Here is a 26,277-nt window from a genome sequence, read left to right as displayed (position 1 = left end):
GGTTTGGGCCTGGCCAAGTGCTGGCCATTGTGGCCATTTGGGGAGTGAACCGGTGTATGGAATATATCTTTCTCTCTCACTCTAACTCTGCCTTTCAAATAGATAAATAAATCTTTTTTTTTAAAGTACCGCATCATTTTTGCTCTTTCTGCTGTGGACCTCGCTTAGAGTTAGTGCTCCCGTTTTTGCTCTTTGCTCTGTGTAATGCAGTCGCTCTCATGGGCAATCTTCCACCGTGGAGCTCAAACACATCTTTCCCCGCCTCCCACCCTCCTTGGACAGACCTTCCAAAGCAAGGCACTGCTTTTGGTTTTCCTTTTCTCTTCAGTTTGTATCAATTATTTGGCACACTCACACGTGAATGTATGTTTATTCTCTGACTACCAAATGAATTCTATTCCTGTTTGCACATGATACCGGTCTCCACTTAGCATTTCTATCTCTCTGGGAGGTAAGAGCCTGGATCAAAAATTGATATATTCACTACCCACATCAGAATTATAAATGATACTTCTTCGACTTTTTGCCTGCCTTTTTACTCATGGAGGTTTTCACATTTTTTACCCAACCATGTATGACATGTGTAACTTTCTCAAAGTTTACCAAAATATGTACTTCATATCACTTGCAGTCAAGGGTTTGTATAGTAGAGCCTTATGACCTTTCTAACCCACTTGTTCTCCTAGTGATACAATTTCTCTCCTATTCTGACTCTGGATCCACAAAGCTGAAGGGAGAACTGGCCATGTAAAATCACTGCGTCACCCAAGGTTGTGTTTTTCTCCCTTGCTTCCAGAATGAATCTAACTCCCCTGTATCCAAATAGTTCCTGACTGCTCCTCCTCTCAGCCAGCAGGCTATGCCAGGCTCTGTGCTGTCCCAGCCAGTAGACATGGGATGCTTTGGGAAATTAACCAAATACTTTACTGGTACTTGCCAAAACTGTCAGGGTTATCAAAATCAAGGAAAGTCTAGGAAAACAGTGTGATCTAGAGGAGTCCAAGGAGTCGTGATGACCACATGTAGTGCAGTGACCTGGGTGGGATCCTGGAACGGAAAATAGTACAAGATAAATACTAAAAAAGTTCAAGTAAAGTAGCAGCATTTATTAATAATGCATAACTATTGATGTCTGAGGTATAACACATTGCCCTCCTGAGATAAAATGTTAGCAATAGTGGCAGTGGAATGAGGGATGTCTGAGAATGGAATTCTATGTCCTATTGCCACAAATTTTTCTGTAAGTTTAAAGCTACTTTAAAATTTCGATTCAAGAAAATTTCCCTACTTTCAGGCTTGCCATATTTTTTAGACATATAAACATTGCCTGTGCCCCTGTGAGTCCACCTTTCAAATTTGCTTGAAGAAGCACCTCTGAACATTGTATGTAAGCACTGTATTCATTGGAGCACTGTAATAACAAAAAAAGAGCAATCTAATTTATATGAACAGTGGTGGTGTTAAATGAATTATAGCATATCCATCTGACACAAAAAACAGGCATGCAGCTAATTAAAAAAAGAAAAAAAAATATGAAAAAAAACCTCCCTGAACATGAAATGACAGAGGCAAGGCTTGGAAGATGATGAATAATAAAGTCTTGTGTAACTAAGTGATATATGTTGCATTATGAATAATACAGTCTGTCTTGCATAACTAAGTAGTAAGGACATAAAATGCAGATCTATTTGTATGTGTTGCTACAAACATGAAAGATTTTCTGGAAAGGTATTCTGGAACCATGGAGAATTGTCAGTTTGGAACTGTTGCTGGAGGCTATGAAGGGCATTTTCTATTAAATCTTTTTTTTTCCCCCAAAGATTTATTTATTTACTTTGAAAGAGTTACACAGAGAGAGAAGGGGGGGGGGGTCTTCCATCCATTGGTTCACTCCCCAATTGGCTGCAACGGCCGGAGCAGCACCTATCCAAAGCCAGGAGCCAGGAGCTTCCTCTGGGTCTTCCACACAGGGGCAGTGGCCCAAGGGCTTGGGCCATCTTCCACTGCTTTCCCAGGCCATAGCAGAGAGCTGGATCAGAAATGGAGCAGCCGGGTCTCAAACCTTAGCCCATACAGGATGCCGGCACTGCAGGTGGCGGCTTTACCCACTATGCCACAGCACCGGCCCCTCTATTAAATCTTTTATCTGCACATATTTTAATTGTTGAAAAGCATCATCCCTTACATAAATGATATCTTCACTGAACTAGACTCCTTGTATAATGATGCACCCTTCTCATTTTATGATCTTTGCCTTGAATTTCTAGCTATGTGATATTAGAACATCCACCCCTGCTTGCTTTTAATTTGTGCTTCTTTGATGTATATATCATTCTCTTACTTTCCAAATCTTTTTGTTTGGAGATGTATCTCTTACATATGGCACACAGCTGGGTTTGCTGTGTGACTCATTCTCATATATAATATACACATATGTAATACAAATGACTATAATATAATAAATGATTTACTTTTATTAGAAAAGAAGTAAATAAAAATTAAAACCACCACCCTTGGAGGTCACAAGCAGCCTGGCCTCAGGTTCACACACAGCTGAAAATGAACCTTGGAAAGCATGCACATCTCCAAGCCACTCTTCCTGAATGTTTCCAAGAAACGCAGATTGCTACTACCCTGTGTCACATGACCCATTTTGATGACTACGTTTATGGGTCAACTTGACTGAGTTTTTTTTTTTTAAAGATTTTTTTTATTTGAAAGGCAGAGTTACAGAGAGGCAGAGAAATAGGGAGGGGGGTCTTCCATCCATTGGTTAACTCCCCAAATGGCCCCAGTGGCCAGAGCTGCACCATCTGAAGTCAGGAGCCAGGAGCTTCTTCTAGGTCTCCTACTTGGGTGCAGGGGTCCGAAGATTTGGGCCATCTTCTGCTTTCCCAGGCCAGAGCAGAGAGCCAGATAGGAAGTGGAGCAGCTGGGACTCAAACTGGTACCCATATGGGATGCTGGCACTGTAGGCGGTGGCTTTACTCACTATGCCACAGCACTGGCCCCATCTTAACTGAGTTAAGCAATACCCAGGGACCTGGCAAAATATGATTTCTGGATGTATTTTGCAAGGGTATTTGCAGAAAGGCTGACATTTCAAGCAGTAGAAGACTTGCCCTCCCCAGTGTGTGGGCACCTGGATGCAGCAAAAAGGCAGGAGAAGGGCCAGTCTGTCCTCTGCTATGGCGGAGACCTCCATCTTCTACCGCCCCTGGACGTGTGGTCTCCCGGCTATGGGGCCTTCATAGCCACACTGGAACTGAAGCCAGTGGTAGACATCCTTCCGCCACGCCCACCACCAGGCCTGTAGGCTCATACTGGGACCTGCACCGTCAGCCCCCAGGCTCAGGCCTTTGGATGGGGTCTGCATTCACATGACCTGCTTTCCCTGTCCTCTAGCTCACAGATGGAAGATAGGGGACTTCTCATCCTCCAGGGTTTTGATTTTTTGAAGATTTATTTGTTTATTTGAATGGCAGAGTTAGAGATTGATTTACTACCCAAGTGGCTGCAATGGCTGGGGCTGGGCTGGCCAAAGCCAGGAGCCTAGAGCTCCTGCTTCTCCCATGTGGTTGGTACTTGGGCCATCTTTCACTGCTTGTCCCAGGCCATGAGCGGGGAGCTGGATTGGAAGTGAACTGGAGCCCATATGGGATGCCAGCATCACAGGCAGCAGTTTAACTTGCTATGCCCCAATGCCATCCCTGGCCTCTGATTTTATTTTATTTATTTATTTATTTTTTTGACAGGCAGAGTGGACAGTGAGAGAGAGAGACAGAGAGAAAGGTCTTCCTTTTGCCGTTGGTTCACTCTCCAATGGCCGGCGCGCTGTGGCCAGCGCACCACGCTGATCCGAAGCCAGGAGCTAGGTGCTTCTCCTGGTCTCCCATGGGGTGCAGGCCCCAAGCACTTGGGCCATCCTCCACTGCACTTCCTGGACACAGCAGAGAGCTGGCCTGGAAGAGGGGCAACCGGGACAGAATCTGGCGCCCCGACCGGGACTAGAACTAGGTGTGCCAGCGCCGCAAGGTGGAGGATTAGCCTAGTGAGCCGCGGCGCCGGCCTGGCCTCTGATTTTAAAATACTAATTTTATTTTTATGACATAATATCTGTACGTATTTATGAGGTACAGTGGATGTTCTGATTCATGTAAATATAGGTAATGAGCAAATCTGTAATTAGCCTATCCATTCATCCTAAACTTTTCTCATTTATTTCATGGTGAGTCCATTCAAAATCCCATCTTCTGTTTTGAGGTGTACAGTGCATTATTATTAACTACTCACCTTGCTGTGCCTTCGAAGTCCATGACTGGGTGAGCCAATTCCTGTCATAATACTTGAGTGTGCACATACACTCTTGGTTCTGTTTCTCTGGAGAATCCTACTATATCACTAAAGAATTAATATTTATTATCCCTTCAAGCATTACTCTTAATTGTCTGTTGAATGCTATCATCTTAAATATCCAAGAGGAATTTATAGAAAATTATGTATGGGAGGTGTGCGTTTTAACAAATGACTGTGAATGAGAAATGAAGAGATTGGTGCATGGAGTGGATATGGGACTGTTGCTGTGAGGTAGGCTGTTAACAGAAGAGCCTGAGCTGGCTTGGGGATACATTGGATGGAGGGGGATTTTGCCAGGTTAGAAGGCTATGGATACCAGAAAATGTGATTTCAACAGGGAGATAGACAAAAAAAAGAAGGAACCCTGTCTTTACCTAATATGACTATTGAGAAGTCTTATTTTTTAAAGAAAGTTCTTAAAATAATTATTTATTTGAAAGGCAGAGTTACAGAGAGGCAGAGAGAGAGAGAGAGGTCTTCCATCCGCTGGTTCACTCCCCAGATGGCTGCAATGGCCGGAGCTGCACCAATTCGAAGCCAGGAGTCAGGAGTTTCCTCTGGGTCTCCACGTGGGTGCAGAGGCCCAAGAACTTGGTCTATCCTCCACAGCTTTCCAAGGCCATAGCAGAGAGCTGGATTGGAAGTAGAGCAGCCAGGACACGAAATGGAACCCATATGGCATGCTGGCACTGCAGGAGGCAGCTTCACCCGCTATGCCACTGCACCAGCCCGAGAAGTCTTACCTAACCCAATGATTCAGTCCTGGAGGTTTGTTAGAATCACCAGGGGAGTTTTCCAAAAATGTGTCGTTCAGCTGGGGATTGGAGAAACAAACTGTGGACATCCTTACAATAAAATAACACTCAGTAGTAAAAATGAATAAACTGTTGGCATGCACTGTATCCACCATATAACATATTGATGAATCTAAACTGCATTATTCTAAGTGAAAAAAGCCCAATCAAAGTGCTACATTTCTGTGATTCTATTTCTGTGATTCCATATCTGTGACATTTTTGAAAAAGCAAAACTGTAGGAAGCTAGAATAGGCTAATGATTGGCAGGAGCTAGGGGCGAGGGAATGGCTTGGCTACAGAAGGGCATAAGATAATAGAAGGAAGGCATGGAACGATTCTCCCATCAGTTGTGATAATTACATGACTATATACATTTGACAAAGTTCACCAAACTACTGAAATGGATGGGTTTATTGTATGCTTATTATACTTTAGTAAAAACAAATAAGTAAATATAATTCCAAGCCTTTCCCCCAATACATTTGATCTGGGGGGAGCCAGAGATTATTTTTAAAAAGCTCCTTGGAGGGAAATACCTGCTTCCATGCAAGGCAGAATAATAAGAAGCAAGTTTTATCTCTTCCCTTAGACAAACAAAGAACAGATAAAATACAGGAAGCAATGAATTCTAAGACCCTGGACATCCACGTTTGAGGGGTCTTGCAATTTGGTGGTGATGAATATGCTTCTTGACTGTAGGGATGTGAGGATGGGCTCATTAGTATATGCACATAAAAACTTAAATAATTCACTTTTTACACATGGAGACTGTTATCTATTAAATATCAGTAGAGAGTATATAAAAGGTGGTCACAAGTACTTTGCCCGAGCTGAGAACTGCCAGGCCAAGCAATTGACCTATCTAGTCCAGGGATCTTGCATCATAAAGCTATAATCATCTGATCTCAATGTAATGTGATGAGAACATTCAATATTAAAAGTTTATTGCAAGACATACTTCATTTAAAGGGAATTCATTTTGGAAAATGAGTTCAAACTTGCAGGAATAATACTTGTTTAAACTTTTTGTTGTTGTTGTTGTTGTTGTTGTTATTTACAAGGCAGAGAGAGAGTCAGAGATAGAGATGTCCCATCCACTGGTTCCCTTCCCCAAATGCCCAGAACATGTAGCGCAAGGCTGGGCTGGGTCAAAGCCAGGAGCCAGGAATTCAATCCGCGTCTCCCTTGCAAGGGGCAGCGACTCAATTACTTGAACCATCACCTGTTGTTTGCCAGCGTCTGCATTAGTAGGAAGCTGTAATCTGGAGCCAGAACCAGGACTCGAATCTTGGTATTTCTACTGTGGCTGAACCACTAGCCAAACATCTGCCCTGAAGGAGTTCCGAAGGTCTGCATCAAACATCCAGACAACTTGGCAACTTGGAATACTATAGGAAGCCTTAAAATTGTTCATAGCATTTAAGTCAGTCTAAGGACATAAATCAGTACAAGCATGCCACTACAGCAATGCTACAACGGCAAAAACACAGCAAGGAACTCGGTGTCCAAAGAAATGGACATGGCTGGGTGCATGTTGGTATATTGGTGGAAAGAATAGCATAAATCATTTAAGCTAATGCTCTAGGATCAGATCTAATGATGAGAAATTCTGATAGACAGGATGCTAGGGGCTGCAAGTAGCAGAAAATGTGAGCTAGCCTAGCCAGGGAAGCTATTTGTTCTCTCGTGTATCAGGATGCCCACTTTGGGGATGGTTGCCTCATGGGTTAATCCAGAAGCTTAACAAATGAGCATGTCCTGCTGCTGGCAATCTGTTTTATGAGCTGGTGCCCTTAAGTTGGCTTCTTCATCCTCCAAGTTTGTAAATGGCTGCGGTTTCTCTCTCTCTCTCTCTCTCTCTCTCTCTCTCTCTCTCTCTCTCTCTCTCTCTCATGAGTTTTTATTTAAAAGGGAAAAACTTTTCCAAGAAATTCCCTCATGAACTTCCCTCCCGTCTCTTTGACCAGAATAACGTCATACGCTCACTCCCCAGTGAGTCACGGACAAGGCTAGAGGAGTTATCAGTGATGACCTAGACCTATTAATTTCATTCCTTCCGGCAGGAGATGGTCCCAGCCTCCCCCCAGGCTCACAGCTGTCCTACATCCGAACAAAACCAGGGCAGGCTGGCAAAGGCAAAGCAAGAGAAACGGCTGTAGGCTCAGCTAGTGTCAGGAAGACAAAGTGAGGTCCATTTTTATAAATCAGAGTGAATGCAGGTAGGTGCAGACAGAAGAATCAGAGGCTACGCATTTTCCGAAGCTTATTCTCAGATGGTGGGATTGCAGGAAACGCTGCCGACCCTCTGTGTCCATAGGTTCTGCAGCCAGGGCTTGAACCAGCTGTGGATCGGAAATACACGGAGGGAAAACAGCATCCACGCTGGGCACTTACGGACTTACCCCCTTGTCATTATTCCCAGGACAATGCAGTGTAGTAAGTGTGTCCTTTACATTGTGTTAGGTATTAAAAGTGATTGAGAGGTGACAGAAAGCACAGGGGAGGTGGTTGTAGGCTACATGCCATGGCTATGTCATTTTATACTACAGATATGAGCAAACACAGCTCTCAGTGCTCACAGGGGTCCTGGAACACGTCCCCAAATAGTGCAGGCTACAGCCATATTTATTTCTCTTATTTTGATATTCCTCTCCCAAAAGTCTGCAGTGAATATACAACACATTTGAACTTAAAAAAATCCAAAAAATGTTATTTTTAAATAAAATATGTGCAGCTCTCCCCAGTACTTTTTTAAAAAGTAAATAAGTAAGAGCAATCGTGTAAACGAAGCCAAGGGGTTCTGCTGTGGCCGGCACCGGTCTGAGTGCCCTCTGAAGACACAAGGCCTCCTGCACCTCCACGAACCAGAGGACCCAGACAGCTGCCCAAGACCTCACAACTGCCCAGCAGTTCCCTTCCCAAAGCAGAAGGATGGACAGCACACACGGATTCCAAGCCAGTCCTCAGCGTGGGGCCAAGAAGACGCCACAGGCAAGTGGAAGCAGCAGGAACAGCTCTGCCACACACAGGAAGTCAGAAGTGGAGGAATGAGGGCTGGCTCTGTGCTTTAGCAGTTTAAGCCCCTGCCTGCAGTGCCGGCATCCCATGTGGGAGCTGGTTCAAGTCCCAGCTGCTCCACTTCCAATACAGCTCTCTGCTGTGGTCTGGGAAAGCAGTAGAAGATGGCCCAAGTGTTTGGGCTCCTACACCCATGTGGGAGACCCGGAAGAACCTCCTGGCTCCTAGCTTCAGACCAGCCCAACCCTGGCCATTGCAGCCATTTTGAGAGTAACCAGTGGCTGGAAGACCTCTCTCTCTCACTCTCACTCTCACTCTGCCTTTCAAATAAATAAATAAAAATCTTGAAAAATGGAAATGGAGGAATGAGAACAGCAGGCATGAAAAAGTAGACAATCGAAAACCAGCGAGGCCTCTCTATACCCCTAGAGGACATGCCCAGTTATTCTACCCTGGTGTGTCCTAAGTATCACCACCTACAGTCACTTCTCAGCCTGTAGCTTGGGTTCAAATCAATGAGGGAGACCAAGGAGGAGGGCAGCTCTTTCGCAGCCAAGGCAGAGACACACTCCTCCCCTCACACCCAGGCACCAGATCCTCTGTGCCGTACCCCAGTCTCCACCTGCAGCCCAGTGTTGGCAGTGCCCTTGGGAGGATGGGGTCTTGGGGGCAGGGTGTGTGTGTATGTGAGAGAAAGAGAGAGAGAGAGAGAGCGTGCGCGTGTGCAAGCGAGCGAGAAGCAGCCCAGGTGGGAAGGATTAGCACTTTAGAGTAACAGATATCCCAATCTGACTCCACCTGCTCCAGTTGTGGAAACCTGGACAAGTATTTCACCTCCGTCTACCTCCGTTTCTTCACCTGCGAAATGGGAGTGAGGCTTAATACGCGCAAAGTCCAGCTCAGCTCAGCTCAGCTCAGCATCACCGAGGGAGGAAGCAGGAAGGGAGGCCACTGTCTGCAAAGGCCCCTACACCGCCCACCTGGGAAACCTGTCCTCCTCCTCACTCTCACAGAAATTAAGCAGCAGCTCTGGGGCCGGGCGTCTGGGCTGTCACATTCACTTTCCGAACTGAGCCTCTAGCAGAGGTAGACCATGGGGCTTGCTCTCACCTGGAAAGGAATCAGCGCTTTGGAATTGAGGCCCAGTTACCTTCACCTGCGCACAAGCAGACTCCCTGGTGCTGGGGAAGTGGGCTCTGACTCCGCAGAAGAACACATCGTGCCAGAAGCAGAACACAGAATCAAACCGTCGGAACGCGCACATCCGTCTGTCCCGGACGTGTGGGCCGTGTGAACTGAAGAACAGAGGAGAAGGAAGAAGGAACACACAGCAGGAGGCGGACAGTGGAGTTTATCTTCTGCCTTGGAGTAGGTGTGACTTTGAGATTCATTCTCTCTCTCTCTCTCTCTCTCTCTCTGCTCTTTGCTGTCCCTGTGCCGGGGCTAAGCACAGCTAGGGAAGTGGCTCGTGAAGCTGGAGGCGAGGTGCAGCCTGAATTCTCTCCAGTGACAATTTCTGAGCCCCCATGCATTCGTGTTTCCACACAAGTCCTCCTATGCCTGTTGTGGACCTACAAGGGCTCCTTAGTGGGAAGCTTGGTTGCTTCCCTGGGCGTGAATTCTAATTTCATAATTTGAACCTGCCCTGAAAAAAAGGGGAGGCCGTGAGCGTGAGATCTTCTGGTCATATTTACTCGTTATGCACGTGGCAGGGTGGAAAAGCGCATCTCTTTCAAGCTCAGGACTCCACATGCCCACAGGGCTAAGCCTGCGCATGCCCCTTGTTGTATCTTGAAAAGCTGTGCTTTGTTTGCAGTATGTGTCTAAGAGAAAGAATGTTTGTCAAAAGAGGCGTGGTCTTGTCCAAGGTAGCAGGTGAGTTTGCATTTTGATGATTATGTGCAGTTGACAACAGTGACGATCGTGTAGCAGCCAGTGAGTTCTAACCCGCTTGCTGAGACCAGAGGGGTGAAATGACTTAGTCACAGAACTTGCTGCTGGCTGACCCAAGACCGAGACCTAGGGCTCTGTGTGAATATTTACTGATTTACTTAGGTTTTTAGTAATTTTTAGATAGCAGCTGAACTTCATCACAGAGTAACTCACATCCATCTTTTAAGTAGTCAGTGCTGCATGGTTTACAACAGAAAGCAGGATTTTGGGCTTGAAGGTAGCTCTCAGAGCTAACAACTCCCAAATCTGACTAACACCTCTGATGGCCTGTGCTTTCATGCCTCCCAACAACCTGCTGATCCTGGACTTCTCATTTTACCAACCAACTTTAGGCAGAATCTATTGATTCCTGATTTACAAACTGGGTATTTAGCACCTCTCCTCTCTTACCTATATCTGGCAGTTATTTGTCAGTATCTGGTTAAATCGATAATCAGAACATAAAGGATCACAGCCTTGTAAATGCCCTGCTGAGTCAAGTAGTATATTATGATTATTAACGTGTCACTTCTCCTCAAGCCCACCAACACAATGTGCTCTCCCCCCAGGTCAGTACTGTTCCTGGTTACATCTCCCAGGGAGCCCCATCCACCTGCCCCAAACCAGCCAGCTGCTCACTGGGCTCTGCCCACACGTGCAGCTGGGAAAGCCCTCCCCTGGATTCCCACTCTCTTGCCTTGTACTGTCCCTGATTGCTAGACCCTGTGTAGTCTTCTCCAACAAATTACTTATTCATTTTTGTGAAATACTGCCTTAGAAAGGATGTAAATGTGCTTATTAATTGGCTGCCTTCCTTTTAGTCTCACATTGAATGGATAGTTTGGCTGGGTATAGATGTCTCTTGCATTTCAGAGATCTGATGCTTCTTGGACTCCTAATTTTTAAAAACAAGCTCTGCTCTGTCATCCTAGAGGAAGACTGTTCTGTCTTCTCTGTATGACACAGTCAAAGTGTTACATGCAATGATTTGATAGTTTGCGGGCACACACACACACACACACACTCACACACAAACACACACACAGAAAGTAGCTGTTACCTTTCCTTTCTGGGAGGGTCGGGCCCCCCCTGGTGCCCAGGGCCTGTCACTGCAGGCTGTGCTACATGGCAACCACAGATCCTCACCATACCTCTCATGCAGATCGCAGGTTTACAGGTGATGTCAGTGGTTTCAGTTCGTCACAGTCACTTGGGGATGCTGGCTCTGGAGGGTAGCACGGCAGGTGCTTCCACCCTTAGTACAACAGGGAGTGGAGTGTGGTGAGTGGAATACAGGATAGGCTGCTTGCGACTAGGAACAGCAGGTGAAATCTAGAGGCAGTTCCATCCTAGAATGTGGCCAATAGCTCCTGGAGCCATGCACAGGAGGGTGTGGTATGCGTGCAGGGAAGGGAAGGAAGAGAAAGTCCACAAATGTCAGAGAAAGATGAGAGACTGGGAAGACACACGGCCCACTGTATAGGATTGTGGACTTGCATCTCAGAGTGCTGCGTTCAAATCCCAATTTTGTGATTTTAGGGTACTGAAGTGCTCTGGCCCTCAGTTTTCTCACTTGCAAAATGGGAACAATAATACTTAGCTTCTAAGATGATTATGTGAGCAAAATTTATCTTTCTTATAAATACAATTCTCAATAAAGTAGCAGGAGCACTGTGAATGCTCGGCAGGAGGAAGCTATGGGTCACATCAGGTCATTTTGTGCGATCCTCAATAATCAGGAGAATTTTCTAATCTCTGCAAGGTGACACACAGAGTTGCAGAAGTTATCCAACTTATCAAGAGTTCTTTCCTGAGGAAAGGCTTTTTAAAATTCAGTCTTTTTGAAGAAAAAAAAAATCAGCCAAAGCTTTCCTATGTGCTTCTTCATTCAGAGATGGGATTTTTCTTCACATGTTTGTTCTGAAACCTTGGATGCGGCATCAAAATAAAGGCGTCTGGCTGCCCTTGGGTTTCGGATGCCCACGATGGTGCAGACGGAGTGGACAGTTACATCCAATAGGCGTCTAGTGTCTTTTCCCTCAAGACATAAGGACTGTGGAACCCAGGCCTCCTCACGCCTGTTGTGGGGTCATGGTGCGCCCTCTGGTGGCCCATCCCTTTAAACAGCTTTATCACCTGCAGAGCAAAGGATTCAAGCCATCACCTCCTGGTGGGCTCTTCTCTCTGCAACCAGCAGATCCAGTTAAAGCTTCTGAGATTCTCCAAGAGATTATTATTATTTCACACATATGTCATCTTGTGCCTGTCTCCATCTGTCCTGCCAGAAAAGCAGCCAGTAACAGGTGGTGCTATGACCCAAAAAGGAAGTACCTGGGGAAGGGGGCCAACTCCAGGCCACGGAGACCTGTGCATCACATAGGGGAATTTTAACTTAGCACCTTAACCAGTGTCCTTAGAGTAGAGGGGGGATGCTGCAAGATCTGATGGGCCAGGATCAGGTTCACGCTTCCGAAGGGTCACTGTGGCTTTAGTGAGAAGAGTGCACTGCAGGATAGAAAATCCGGAGGCATTGCAGAGGTCCAGGGCAGAGATGATGATAGGTAGCCCAGACCAGGGGCTGCTGATGGAGGTGCAGCTCTGGGCATAAGTTCTTGGAGGTGTTTGGAGGGTCTCATCACACAGGACACAGCTACTGATGAGATGTGGGGAGTCATGAAGAGGAAGGGACTGGGGGTGTTGCTTGGATCTGTGGCTTGAGTAGCGAGGGAGAGGGTGGTAGCATCTGTTGAAACCAGGATGCTGAAGGCAGTGGTCTGCAGGCATGGGTAGATGTTTGCTATAGGACTCTTTTCTTTCTTTTTTTTAAGATTTATTTTATTTATTTGAAAGACAGAGTTACAGAGAGAGGTAGAGACAGAGAGAGAGGTCTTCCATCTCCTGCTTCACTCCCCAGATGGCCACATGGGCGGAGCTGCGCTGATCCGAAGCCAGCAGCCAGGCGCTTCTTCCGGGTCTCCCACATGGGTGCAGGGGCTCAAGGACTTAGGCCATCTACCACTGCTTTCCCAGGCCAAGGCAGAGAGCTGGATCAGAAGTGGTGCAGCTGGGATTAGAACCAGCATCCATGTGGTATGCCGACTAGAACCAGCGTCCATGTGGTATGCCAACTAGAACCAGTGTCCATGTGGTATGCCAGCACTGCAGGCCAGGGCTTTAACCCTCTGTGCCACAGCGCAGGCCCCGGAGTCATTTCTTGAGAGGAGCCAGTGTCCCCACTAAGTGGGCGGGCCAGGTGGTCTGCTCGCTCTCTCTCTCTCTCTCTCTCTGGCACTGTTTCTGCAGCAGCACTGCTGCGGTGTCCTCCAGCCCTCACAGTGGGGAGCAGGTGCTGGTGTGTGTCAGCCCGAGTGGTCCCCATTCTGGATTCATGGGGGATAAAGTGGGGAGGTGCCTCAGTGTTACCATTTCCCCTTTCCCAACCGTCGGCCATGGTCACAGTGTGATCAACTCAGGCAAGGGTTATCAACGGATGCCGAAGCCAGTTTGGTTGTAAGCAGGCTATTTGCCTGTTACAAAGTGTCTCCCCGAAGACTGTTCAGTAAAGCATAGAGGGGAAGTTGTAGAGGGAATAAATGCAGGGGGACCCACCAGGCTCCCTCCAGTTGTTGAGTTCTGTAAAAGCACAAGGTTGTTGCCAAGGAGAACTCTCCCTGTGTTCCACCTTAACCCTGGGATCAGAGCACCGCCACACCTGGGCAGGCTGATGCCAGCTGCTTGCTTGCTTGCTTGCTTTTTAAAGATTTTTTATTTATTTCTTTGAGAGGTATAGTTACAGACAGAGGGAGAAACAGAGAGGTCTTCCCTCCACTGGTTCACTCCCTAAATAGCTGCGACAGCCAGAGCTGGGCCAATCCAAAGCCAAGAGCCAAGAGCTTCTTCCCAGTCTCCCACGTGGATGCAGGGGCTCAGCACTTGAGCCATCTTCCCACTGCTTTCCCAGGCTACAAGCAGAGAGCTGGATGGGAAGAGGAGCAGCTGGGACACAAACCAGTGCCTGTATGGGATGCTGGTGCCACAGGCAGAAACAGCCTAATCCAGCACAGCGCCGGCCCTGCCAGCTGCTTTCTAACGTGAGACACTCGGAGGGATGCAGCAGGTGCATCAACTGAATCTCAGAAAGCCCAAGTTGAGGGACATGCTAGAAAACTCCTGTCCTGCAGCCCTCTCACAGTGTCCCATACTGTAAAAGACAAAAGCTGAGGGACTATCACAAAATAAAAGGAACCTCACAACCTCGTTTTAATGTGCAATCTTAGATTAGGGAAACATGCTATAAAGGCCAGCATTGGAAAGATGGCGAAGATTGTGTTTAGTGACAGATTAACCTCAGCATCACAACCCGGAATGTGCTCACTGCACTCTGTCCTGTTCTTAGGCGAAGCCGAAGTGTGCAGGTGGGAAGCATCAGGATGCCTGCAGCGTGCCTCAGATACTCCCCAAGAAAGAGAATAATCAAGGTAACACTAAGAAAGCAGATGTGGCAAAATGTTAATAATTGGTGACTGCAGGTAACAGCATAAGAGAGCAATGTCTCTTTTTGCTACTCCTTGGGGGATTATATTTTTTTCTCAAATTTCAAAGAAAAATGATCTATCCAACCCATATACAAACACTGAAGATTCTAACTGGCATTTCTTTTTTAAGGTCAAATATTTTACTGTTATCCTTCCTAGTCACTGAATTCCATCTTGATGAAATGTCAACATAGGAAACAGGTGAAGGAGTAATTTCCTGCCCTGCCAGACTCTTAGGAATGTACAGTATTTGCTGTCTGTTCAAAAGCTGCGGTGTTAAGAGAGGAATTTCTTTTAAATCCAGGTACCAAGGTTGCAAGCTCCCAGTGCCCAAGGAGCAGCTGGTACAAGAGTGGCTGCCTGCAGGTACTGCTGTCCCCCGGCCACGTGGCAGTAGCAGCCCCTAGAACCAGCCGGCTGTGAGTGCACCTGCTGTTCCCGCTCAGGCAACACGAGCCTTTCAGATGCTCCTGCTCGCAGGGCATCATCTGCGATCCTCTCGCTGCCCCAGTGAGCATATGTGGGAGATCAGAGATCAGCGCACTGAGTTGGATCTTGGAAGGCAGCCCGTCCAGCTCACCTCCCCCCTTCCCATCTGTGGCTTTAATTTCCTCTACCGTGTCGTAACCAACTGTCACCCGCTCTCTGCTCAAACCCGGTCGGTGGCTGGAATTCCTGGAAGGCCCGTGTACTTCTGCATAGCTTTAATCATTTGAACATGCTTTCTCTTAACGAGCATCATAACAAATGTCTTCTTCGTATTTCAAGATACCTAATAAATTATTTTTAGAAAAGCTACCAGATCAGGATAACTGAAATTGTGGAACACTTCAGATATTTACAGTAAATAATTAAAACTAGGGGCAGGCATTTGGTGCATTTGTTAAGACACCACTTGGGATACCAGCATTCCATATCTGCATGCTTGGCTTCGAGTCCCAGCTTCACTTTATTTCTTTTCTTGAAATGCAGAATTAGAGAGGGAGACACACACACACACACACACACACACACACACACACGTCTTCCACCTGCTGGTTCAATCTCCAAATGGCTGGGGCTGGGCCAGCAGCTTCATCCAGGTCTCCCATGTGGGTGCAGGGGACCAAGGACCTGAGCCATTTCTGCTTTCCCAGGAGCATTAGTAGGGAGCTTGATCAGAAGTGGAGCAGCCAGGACTTGAACCGGTGCCCATGTGGGATGCCAGCACCGCAGGCAGTGGCTTAACCACATGCCGGCCCTCCAGTTTCACCTCTGATTCCAGCTTCCTGGTAATGTGCGCCCTTGGGAAGGTGATGGCTCAAGTCCCTGGGTCCTTGCCACCCACATGGGAGATGAATTAAGCTCCTGGATCCTGACTTCAGCCTGACCCCACCCCAGCTGCTTCAGGCATTTTTGAAAGGAACCGATGGAGTGGGAGCTCTCACTCTCACTCTCTCTCACTTTCTTTCTGTGTGTGTGTCCTTTTTTTTTTTTCTTTTTCTTTTTTTGACAGGCAGAGTGGACAGTGAGAGAGAGAGAGAGACAGAGAGAAAGGTCTTCCTTTGCCGTTGGTTCACCCTCCAATGGCCGCCACGGCCGGCGTGCTGCAGCTGGCGCACTGCAGCTGGCGCACTGCACTGATCCGAAGGCAGGAGCCAGGTGCTTCTCCTGGTCTCCCATGGGGTGCAGGGCCCAAGCACTTGGACCATCCTCCACTGCACTCCCAGGCCACAGCAGAGAGCTGGCCTGGAAGAGGGGCAACCGGGACAGAATCCGGCACCCCGACTGGGACTAGAACCCGGTGTGCCGGCGCCGCAAGGTGGAGGATTAGCCTAGTGAGCCACAGCGCTGGCCGTGTGTGTGTCTTTGTTACCTCTCTGACTCTCAAGTAAGTACATATAAAACCTTAAAAAATAAATTATATTTCAGACCTTTTGGCAAGGCATTTCAGTATATTGTTTGGAAGCCATAGCGATATACTTTGGAAGGGCCCTGGTTCGTTGCCTTCTGAGATAAGCCTGTTTGTGGCGATATTTTAAAAATAAATATAGAGCTAAATTACATGACCACCTACAGAAAGGAATTTCACACGTGTGGGTGGTGTGTATGCACATAGAAGGGCCATGGAAATACCACAGGTCTGTCCAGGAGGGGACTGGGTAGGGGTGAAGAGGAGGCTCTTACTTTCTACCACTCGTATTTTGTTGTCTGCATTTTTTTTTTCCACAAGGAAAGCATTCTATTTTTAACAGTTAAGACTGAAAACTGCCGGTGCCGCGGCTCACTAGGCTAATCCTCCGTCTGCGGCACTGGCACACCAGGTTCTAGTCCCGGTCAGGGCGCCGGATTCTGTCCGGTTGCCCCTCTTCCAGGCCAGCTCTCTGCTGTGGCCAGGGAGTGCAGTGGAGGATGGCCCAAGTCCTTGGGCCCTGCACCCCATGGGAGACCAGGAGAAGCACCTGGCTCCTGCCATCAGATCAGCGCAGTGGCCGGCTGCAGCGCGCCAGCCGTGGCGGCCATTGGAGGGTGAACCAACGGCAAAGGAAGATCTTTCTCTCTGTCTCTCTCTCTCTCTCTCTCACTGTCCACTCTGCCTGTCAAAAAAAAAAAAAAAAAAAAAAAAAAAAAAAAAAGACTGATAATGAGAAATGTGAAAAATAGCAACAGAAAGGGACATGACTTACGCTGAGCCAGAATCCGGTTGCCCGGAGTTTCCAGTTTGCACTGCTCTGCATGGCCCGGGAGAAGCCAGCCGCTGCTTTCCCGTGGCAGAATCGGCTGCCTGACGCCAGGCCTTCAGGCCCCTGGCTCCTCTTCTGTGAGCTAAATGCTCCCAGTTACTGCAGGCGCCTCCTGGCAGGCAGAGTTCCAGGTGTCCTTGCTGTGCCGTCGCCCTCCACTGGACCCAGACAAGAGGCAGCCGGAGAGGAATACAGTGGGAGGGTCAGGTAGCTGTTGGCCATCTGTGGAAAATGAGCTTGTGTGTGGTTTGCAGAAATTGTGTCAGACTGGGCCCAGCTTTTTGGGGTGTCAAATTCAGGGGATGAGACAGCTACTGCAGTGGCTTGTCCTCCTTGAAGTAGCTTCACCACCTTGGAAATGGCCCCAAACCCCATACTTAACGTGTCAGAATCCTTAAGACACCTGATTCCACTTTGTCCTAAGGTTAATGGCTTAGCTAAGGTGAATTTTGTTTTTCCCATCCTAGGTGTCATTATGTTTCCTCTCTTGGAAAAATGTATTGCCTCCAGGAATCATGAGAAGTAACCATGGTATTGCTTGGCCTTTTGGCTAAGATCAAGTGTGAGAGGTAACTGTGGCACAGCCAACATGCAAACGTTGCATCAGGGTGTCACCAAGGTGCAGGCACACAACCAAGCAGCCACCTGTGCCGCTTACCAGCTCTGTGGCTGGGGAACATTTCTCTGTTCCATGCCTCAGTTTCCCTATCTGTACTGTGAGGCCAATAGTGATCACCACCTCACACAGTTAACATGAGGTTTGAATGAGTTACAATTTCAAAAATGTTGTTTGGTTTAAAAAAAAAAAAAAAAGTGGGAAAACTTGACCTTGAATCTATTCTTACTGGAATGGTCTGAAGACAGAATATATAAACAAAAGCTGTGTGAGTGGATCTGCTTGGCAGATGGCAGGATCAGGCTGGGTTCTGTTTAGGAAACATGACCAAAGACTAGAGTTCTGCCAGCTGCAGCTCCCTCCGGCTGCACACACGGAGGAACTTGGCCTTGCACAGATTAGTGCCTGGCACCTGCCTGCTTTCCCGCTGCTCCTGTCCATAAAGGCTGATAGACCAGCCTCAGTAGCACTGCGAGGACACAGACAATTTAAACGGCTGCCACCCCAAGCCCTTTTCAACAGTACAGTTACAGGGCAACTGTTTGGCCTAGCAGTTAGATGCATGTATCCCATAGCAGCGGCAGGGTGCCTGGTTCGAGCCCCAGCTCCTCCGCTTCCAATCCAGTTCCCTGCTACTGTGCATTCTGGAAGGCAGCAGGTAAATACAAGTACATGGGCTCCTGCCACCTGCGTGGGAGACCCAGGTGGAGCCCCCTGGCTCCTGGCTTTGGCCTGGCCCTGGCCTGGCTGTTGCAGACAGTTGGGAAGTGAACCAGCACGTGGAAGACCTCTCTCTGTCTCTCCCTCTCCCTCACTATGTGTCTCTTTGCCTCTCAAATAAAATAAAAACAACCAAACTTAAAAATGTCTTCAGTACAGCCACTGAGAGGAAACACCCGCCATGCCTCGTTATTGTGATTCTTTTGTTTGCGTGAAGTCTCACAGAGTTTTCTTAGGGTACACAGAGAACATTCTCTGTTTCTCTCGCGATGTGTTGCTAATGTTTGTGCATGAGACAGGTTGGATGTCTGCAGGGGCCTGTTCTTTTCCTGCTTTGTGATGGACACATAATAGTTGTATGTGTTTGTGGGGTTTGGTGCAGTGTTGAAACACGTGTACAGTGAGAACTGATCAGATGCATAATCAGTGTTTGCATTTCCTTCTCTTGCGTGAGGTTTGGGGCCTCGAAGCTGCTCCCTTCCTCCTCTTCTTAGGGCACATAACACGCCTCCCTGGGGCTGTGGAACACAAGAACCTAGCACTAATTTTTGCTTTGTTTTTTAAAGATTGATTTATTTGAAATTCAGAGTTACAGAGGGAGACCAGACGCCTGCCGTGAGACCTCACTACTTGAATTAAATTTTAGTCCCTGTTACCTATCATCCCTACATCCTTTCCCTGCCCCTCCGGTGACCTCTGCTCTAAGTTCAGATGGACAGTGTTTAACTTGCACACAGAGAGATGAATGTGCGGTATTTGCCTGTCTGTGTCTGCCATGTTTCCTTTGACATACTGATCCAGTTCTGTCCATTTGGCTGCAGATGTCAGGATTTCATTCTTTGGGTATTTTTATTTTTTAAAAATTCTTATTTACTTAACTTCAAAGGTGGAGTTACAGAAAGAGAAAGGGAGAGATAGAGAGGGAGAGGCAGAGGCAGCGAGAGAAAGAAGAACTCTTCCACCTGCTGGTTCACTCCCCAAATGGCCACAATGGCTGGGGCTGGGCTGGTCTGAAGCCAGGATCTGTCGCTCCCCCTCTTCGTGGAGGAACGACACAGGACCCTGCGCTGTTCTTTCGTCTGCTCGGCCCTCCCCGGGTTTGCTGCTGGTTCTTCCCGGGTTGGCTACTATCCCTTCCACCTCCGTGGAAGGGCAGTTCCCCCTGACCACATTCCCCACTTCCGCAGGGGAGCGGCACACCGCCGGCCGGCTCTTCTCGGGGGCTGCACGGGTTCCCTTAGATGTTCCCCATAGATGTTCCCGGTGCATGCCGTCTCTCTCCTCCTTTATAGTCCTCCTCCGCCAATCCCAACTCGGCTGCCCACACGCCGAGTACGCTGCTCTCCTCCAATCAGGAGCAGGTCCTGCTGTTTATTAGTTGAACTGGAGGCAGCTGTGCGGAAGCTGTTTACTTCTCTCCCAGCGCCATATTGTGGGAGAGCAGATGCATAGAATAAGTCTTAATTCGAGTAACTTAGTCTAGTCCGGATTGCTCCCCACAAGGATCTAGGAGCTTCCTCCAGGTTTCCCAAGTGGGTAGCAGGGGCCCAAGCACTTGGGCCATCCTCTGCTGCTTTCCCAGATGCATTAGCAGGGAGCTGGATCGGAAGTGGAACAGCCAGGACTCAAACTGTTTCCCATATGGGACGCCTGCCCCACAGGTGGCAGCTTTACCAGCTATGCCACAGTGCTGGCCCCAGGATTTCATTGTTTTATGGCTGAATAACATTCTTTTTTTGTATCTATACCACATTTTTATCACCGATGCATCCATTGAGAGACAGATTGATTCCATATCTAGCCTTTTGTGAGTACAGTTACAATAAATGTAGGAGTGCTTGGTGCTTCTTCCATACACTGAGTTCCTTTCCTTTGGATAGATATGCAGAAGTGGGGCATTCTGGATACCTAGAAGTGGGCTGGATCTGTTTCCTAGCTTGGGGGAGACCCTCCTGCTGCTCACCATAATGCTTGTACAGTTGACATCACCACGTCCTCAGCGGGGTTTGTTACTTTTCTTCTTTTTGCTAACAGTCATTCTCACAGGCGAGGTGGTAGCTCATGGTGGTTGTGATTTGCAGTCCTCGTGGCTGGTGATCCTGAGCAGTTTTTCATGTTGGCCCTCTGTACCTCTTCTCCTGAGAACTGTCTGTTCAGGTTCTGTGCTCATCTCTTGCATGCTTGTTGGGTTTTTCGTGGTTGAATCCAGGGTTCTTCCTGTGCACAACAGAGCAGCAAGCTAGAAAGTCTTCTGGAACTGGATCCAGGTTCCTCTTCTCACTTCCCTTCCCTACGATTGAAAGCAAATCCCTGAGGGCATGGTGACCCTCCCCCAAGGCTCTGATTGCCACTGGGACTGCTCTGTGTAGGGTGTTGGACTCAGTACAGCAAGTCAGACAGTGGCTTGCTCAGTACAGCAAGTCAGAGAATACTCTGGAAAAACCTCTCTTGCTTCTGAGAGCATTTATCCATCAGCCTTCTTAACATTGAGCGAAATATTCCATTTCCCCTAAACATAGTTATTATGAGTATGTAATGATAAAGTACTTTGGGGGTTGCAGACTCAAATGCCTGCTGTAGCAAGACAGGAAGCATAAATCGGTGATTTGAAACAGGTGAAACACAATAGACAGTGGTGGTGACTGTGGCAAAGTTGGAGGTATATGTCTAGCAGAAGGAATTCCAGTTCAATATTAAAAGCAAAACAAAACAAAAAGGTACTGGTAAAATGGTGTCTCTTACTGTCAGATTAGCCCAAGGGCCTAACTTGACTCATCTGCTTGCAGTTCTCAGGAATAAAAAGCCATGTGGCACTGTAAAGTGGAAGGAGATGGGTTTTGGAGTGCAGCTCCCCTGTGTTTGAATCCTGGCTGTGTAGCCTCAGGGAAGTTACTGAACCTCTTTGAGGGTTTGGTTTTACTCACTTGTGAAGCGGAAATCCTAGCCCCCGTCTCCAGGGTGGTTGTGAAGGTGGAGAGAGCCTGCTGGTCACGGTGCTGGTTCAGCAAGCTCGGACCTCTGTGTGTGAGCGGCTGCCCGCTTGATCCTCGAGGGCTCACAGCAGCACTTTGTGCCCCCGCTTATTTTCCAGGGTGTTGAGGTCTCCGAGCCCGCAGTGAAGTTAGAAAGCTGAGAGTATAAAGATGCGGTAGACGAACCTAGCAGAAGACCACCGAGACCGCAGTGCTGTGGCCTTGTCCTGGGGTCCTCCTGCCCCTGGGGTCTGCCCCCCAGCCTTCCCCATCAGGGGCTTCCCTACTGCACTCAGAAATGATGCGATGCGTCGGGATGAGTCACACGGACTTCACCTGCAACTGGAGCACACGTGAAGCGCCATGTCTGTGTCCTACCGTTTCCTCATGGAGCTCTGGTCTCCCCCAAGCCCATGGAACCCACTCCCGGCATCAGAGCATCCAGAAACTCGGAGACACCGATGATAGCGTTTGCTTGCTGTAAGTGTTAAAAATACAGCACTTTGGGGAAGGCACAGGACACGTTTCCTGACACGACTTCTTCCAGGAGCTTCCAAACATGCAGAAGTTGTGGGTCTGTCTTTGGCTGAAGTCTGGTCCGGGGTGTTCTCTGCGCTGGGGCAGGGGTGTGTGTTGCAAACAAAGACTGAGGCTGGCAGACTTAGCAAAGGAAATTTGAATTTCAGATAAAAATGAATGGATTTTTAGCTTGAGTACACTCTATTCCAGTGGATAATATAGAGTTTCAGTGTATGGGACATAGCGCATGCTAACAGTTTTTTTGTTGTTCATCTGAAATCCAAATGTCGCTGAACATCGTGTACATGGGTGTGGCAACCCTAATCCCAGTCCACTAGATAAAAGCCACTGGTGAGGGTCAGGGCTCAGGCCGAGGAGGGATCCCTCCCGGAGAGACTGAGAGCTGACGAGCAAAGCCTCCCGCGGAGGGAGGCGCAGCTTCGGCTCCAGGGAGCCTCCAGCCCAGTGGTGGCAGGCACGTGGCAGTGGGGATCATTGAAGAAATTCCTCCTGTCCCGTGTTCTTTTAGAGGGAAAAGAATAGAGTATCATTGGGATAATCAAAGAGGAAGTCTCCAGCAATATAGGAATGCTATCCTGGGAACGTCCGGAGGCAATCGTCTCTCCTTTCTTTACAAAGGGCAGACAGAGCCTCAAGCAGTGTCCCATTTCAAATGAGGGAGAAGGGCTAGGTTGACAGGTGCGTGTGAGTGTGTGTGTGTGTGTGTATGTGAATGTGTGTGAGTGTGTGTGTGTGGTGGTAGTAGTGGGAGGATGAGGAAGTAGAAGGGGAAAGAACTAAGACAAAAATATGTGACTATTTCCCACATCTAACCTGTCCCCAGGTTGGGGGCTTCTCTAACGTTTTTCCTACAATGTTAAAAATGTCCATGGGATGTCTGATCCTGGAAGAAATCATGGGAACGCGCACACACAAGCAGGAAATGCCCTTCTGTGGCTCCAGCACCGTAGCAGAGGGAGAGAACGCTCCGCGCCGGCAGCTCCGCATCCACTCGGCCTCCTCCCCGGAGCCGGGCACATCCGTGTTCTGCTCTGGGGATGGTCTCCCAGGCCATGGAACATCATTCCTGGGGGGCTGCCTGCCCACATATCTGCCTGCTCACCTGGATGCCACGGGTGATTTCAGTGTCCAGCCCAGGGAGCGTCCAGGACCGGAAACCCTGTGTTTCTTTCATCCTCGGAGGGGAACCGTGGTGGGCTCTCTGAGTTCCCATCACCCAGACCTCGGGACCAGCTCTGGATCCTGGGTCTGCCGGAAGCCGGCGCTTCAGCTTTACTCTGAATTCCGTGGCTGCAAGTTGGTTGCCCTGGTGTTCCCCACCCCGTGTGCATGTGCTTTGCAAAAGTGGAGTCCCTTGATCAAGGGCTGGAGACTGCTTCCCCTGCCCTGGTCCCTGGGGTCCTCGTGACGCCTTGGCCCACAGAACGCAGGGGAAGGGGTCGGCTGCCAGCTCGGAGCCTTGGCTCCAGGATTCCTCCTGTGCTTCCACTCTCTCTCGGAATCTTAACCCCCGGGCAGGCCGAGAGCGACTTGGGCTGCGGCAAGATGAGAAGCATCTAGCACCCAGGGGCTAGGGCCGCCTGCTGGACCCACAGCTGCCCTCAGATACGTGGGGAAGCCCAGCCCACATTACAGAGTAAACTGAACTGACAGGTCTAAGCCGCTAAGATTGTGGCGGCCTGCTGTGCAGCAATCACTAACTGATGCTTGTATGAACTTCCGCCTTCGCTCAGTAAGTTCCTTTTTTGGAGAATTTCGTGAGCACCAACGAAGAACTCTCGTCCACACCTGGGAACCCATCTCCGTGCTTCTGGCAGCACGCGCTCAGGCCGCGCGTCGGCTTTGGGAATCCACTCTGCCTCACTTTGCAAGTCATTTTGAGCATCGTCCTCTAAGAATAAGCTGTACAGGGTGAAGAAGGAAAGCCTCCCCTCTGCTGCGTTGGAGCCTCTGCCCCGGTCAGGTTTCCCGGTGACGCAGCCGTTGGCCAGCACGGTCCACTCAGCAGGAAGTGCCTTTAACCCGCTTCTCCGTGAGATTATTGCACAGAGCCATGATTATTCCCCGCCTGGTGACCAAGAAAAGGACAGAGTCCTGCCTCAGGGGTGTTACTGTTTGCTTCTTTGGAGAGAGAGGAAAAAATCATTTTATTTGGAATGTTCCATTCTTTTCAAATTAAAACATTCATTTTGATGCAAAGAATCTTACAAAACAAGCATGCAGATAAGGCATAGTATGAAGAAACTGTGGAGGAATTTCAAAATGTTTTTGCACAAAAATAAACTTATCTTTTAAGTTAATTTTTCCATGAGCATTTTGAAGTGTCTCATATAAGACTTGTGCATGAAGAAGACAAAAAAGAGGTAATTATCTCCCATAATCTCATTTTCTGCATCTTTTTGCACCAAAATAAAGCCAGCTCTTAATTCCACCCCTGCAAACTCTCAGAAGCACTCCCATGTTTTAGGATTCAGGGTAGGCTCGGCCCCACAGTCTGTGGTCCCCATTCCTTTGAAAAGTCCATCACTGGGGCCAGCATCACGCATAGTGGGTGAAGCCACTGCCTGCAGTGCCAGCATCCCACATAGTTTCTGGTTCAAGTCCTGGCTACTACACTTATGACCCAGCTCCCTGGTAATGGCCTGGGAAAGCAGTGGAAGATGGCCCAAGTGCTTGGGCCCCTGCACCCACGTTGGAGACTCAAAAGAAGGTCCTAGATTCAGCCTGACCCGGCCCTGACCAATGCAACCATTTGGGACGTGAACCAGAAGATGGAAATGGAAGTGTGTTCTCTGCTCTGTCTCTGTCTCTGTCTCTCCCTCTCCCTCTCCCTCTCTGTAACTGCCTTTCAAAAAAGAAAAGACCATCATTATTATTCTCCATGTCAGTTTTCACTTCTATCTTAAAAATAAACAAAGAGAAAGGTTGAGTTGATAGTTTTTATTAATAACATTGAGATTTCTTTTGTTTTTTCTTTGGTGAAGTTGATTACTTTTTTCTGGATTGTTTATCATTTAAAAAAAATTTTTTTTGGACAGGCAGAGTTAGACAGTGAGGGAGAGAGACAGAGAGAAAGGTCTTCCTTCCGTTGGTTCACCCCCCAAATGGCCGCTACGGCCGGCGCACTGTGCCGATCTGAAGTCAGGAGCCAGGTGCTTCCTCCTGGTCTCCCATGCGGGTGCAGGGCCCAAGCACTTGGGCCATCCTCCACTGCCTTCCTGGGCCACAGCAGAGAGCTGGACTGGAAGAGGAGCAACTGGGACAGAACTGGCGCCCCAACCGGGATTAGAACCTGGGGTGCCGGCGCCGCAGGCGAAGGATTAGCCTGGTGAGCCGCGGCGCGGGCCTAAAAATATTTTGAACTGGCACATGAAATTGTGCATACTTCCAGGGTATCGTGTGATGGCTCAATGTATGTGTGTATAGGCATGTGCGATTCAAGGAAAACCTAATTATCTCCTCAAGCATTTGTCACCACTTTTTTTTTTTTTTTTTGGTGCAAATGTTTAGAATCTTTTGTTACAGCATGGTAGAAAAGTGTGCAGAGCACGTTATTCTGTGACCAGCCTGCTGTGCAGGGGACACCCAGAGCTCCTTTCTTCTGTCTGACTGTCACTCGGGACTCGTCAACCACCCGTCCGCCCGCCCTCTCTCACCACACCCTCCCGGCCTCTGGTCGTCACCACCATGCGCTCCGCTTCTGTGAGCTTCCCTGCCGCACTGATAGGAGTGAGAGTGCTGCTCATCTGCCCCTGCCTGGCTGAGCTGGCCCACCACGTGACCCTCCCCTTGTTACAGATGGCAGCGTTGCTCCTCAGGGCGGCATAGTGTTCCGTTGGATATATGCATCCCATTGTCTATCCCTTCATGTGCCAGTGGATCCTTAGGTTGTTTCCACTTCCTGGCTGCAGTGAACAGTGTTGCAATAGCGGATGGACAGGTTGCATCTTCCGTGGGTGTCTGCCCAGGAGTGGAATCGCTGGGTCCCGCGGTACTTGTTTTCAGTTTCTTGAGGAACCTGTTTTCTACAGTGGTGGATCAGTTCACATTCCCACCATCGGGGCGGGA

At 48.5% G+C, this 26,277-nt stretch overlaps 1 long non-coding RNA gene across 1 annotated transcript in view; it reads left to right on the top strand.

Annotated features, from left to right (window-relative positions):
* The window catches only part of LOC103348213 (uncharacterized), a 31,023-nt gene extending 6,511 nt beyond the window's left edge, over positions 1-24,512 (top strand). The window contains exons 3-6 of the long non-coding RNA XR_011379661.1: positions 14,500-14,581; positions 14,943-15,004; positions 21,789-22,149; positions 23,033-24,512. This is a non-coding gene — a long non-coding RNA (uncharacterized lncRNA). The remainder of the gene's footprint in view (positions 1-14,499; positions 14,582-14,942; positions 15,005-21,788; positions 22,150-23,032) is intronic.
* The last annotated feature ends 1,765 nt before the right edge of the window (positions 24,513-26,277 follow it).

The sequence above is a fragment of the Oryctolagus cuniculus genome, chromosome 1, assembly GCF_964237555.1.
Source record: "Oryctolagus cuniculus chromosome 1, mOryCun1.1, whole genome shotgun sequence".
Classification (NCBI taxonomy): Eukaryota; Metazoa; Chordata; class Mammalia; order Lagomorpha; family Leporidae; genus Oryctolagus; species Oryctolagus cuniculus.
This window is presented reverse-complemented; position numbering and strand designations above follow the sequence as displayed.